The sequence below is a fragment of the Arachis duranensis genome, chromosome 1, assembly GCF_000817695.3.
Source record: "Arachis duranensis cultivar V14167 chromosome 1, aradu.V14167.gnm2.J7QH, whole genome shotgun sequence".
Classification (NCBI taxonomy): Eukaryota; Viridiplantae; Streptophyta; class Magnoliopsida; order Fabales; family Fabaceae; genus Arachis; species Arachis duranensis.
The window spans coordinates 70902253-70903126 of record NC_029772.3 but is presented as its reverse complement, the minus strand read 5'-3'; positions in this window follow the sequence as shown (position 1 = coordinate 70903126).

Sequence of the window (874 nt, the reverse complement as noted above, 5' to 3'; positions counted from 1 at the left end):
AGGCTTGAGGTCATGCCTTCTCAATTGAACCGGCTTTCTTCTTGAATCTCTCTTCCATTGGGCGCCCTCTTCACAAATGACTGTGAGGACTTGGTCCAACCTTTGATCAAAGTTGACCCTTCTAGTGTAAGGATGTTCATCACCTTGCATCATGGGCAAGTTGAATGCCAACCTTACATTTTCTAGACTAAAATCCAAGTATTTCCCCCGAACCATAGTAAGCCAATTCTTTGGATCCGGGTTCACACTTTGGTCATGGTTCTTGGTGATCCATGCATTGGCATAGAACTCTTGAACCATTAAGATTCCGACTTGTTGAATGGGGTTGGTAAGACCAACCTCTCCTTCGGATCTCATGTCGGATCTCCGGATATTCACTCTTTTTGAGTGAAAAAGGGACCTCGGGGATCACCTTCTTCAAGGCAACAACTTCATAGAAGTGGTCTTGATGCACCCTTGAGATGAATCTCTCCATCTCCCATGACTCAGAGGTGAAAGCTTTTGCCTTCCCTTTCCACTTTCTAGAGGTTTCTCCGGCCTTGGATGCCATAAATGGTTATGGAAAAACAAAAAGCAATGCTTTTACCACACCAAACTTAAAAGGATTGCTGGTCCTCGAGCAAAAGAAGAAAAAAGAGAGGAGAAGAAGAAGAAATGAAGAAGGGAATGGCTTTGTGTTCGGCCAAAAAGGGGGAGAAGTGGTGGTTTGGTTGTGTGAAAATAAGGAGTGAAGACGGGTTTATATAGGAGTGGGGGGGCTCATGGTTCGGTCATGTATGGGTGGGTTTGGAAGGGAAAGTGGTTTGAATTTGAAGGGTGAGGTAGGTGGGGTTTTATGAAGGATGGATGTGAGTGGTGAAGAGAAAGATGGGAT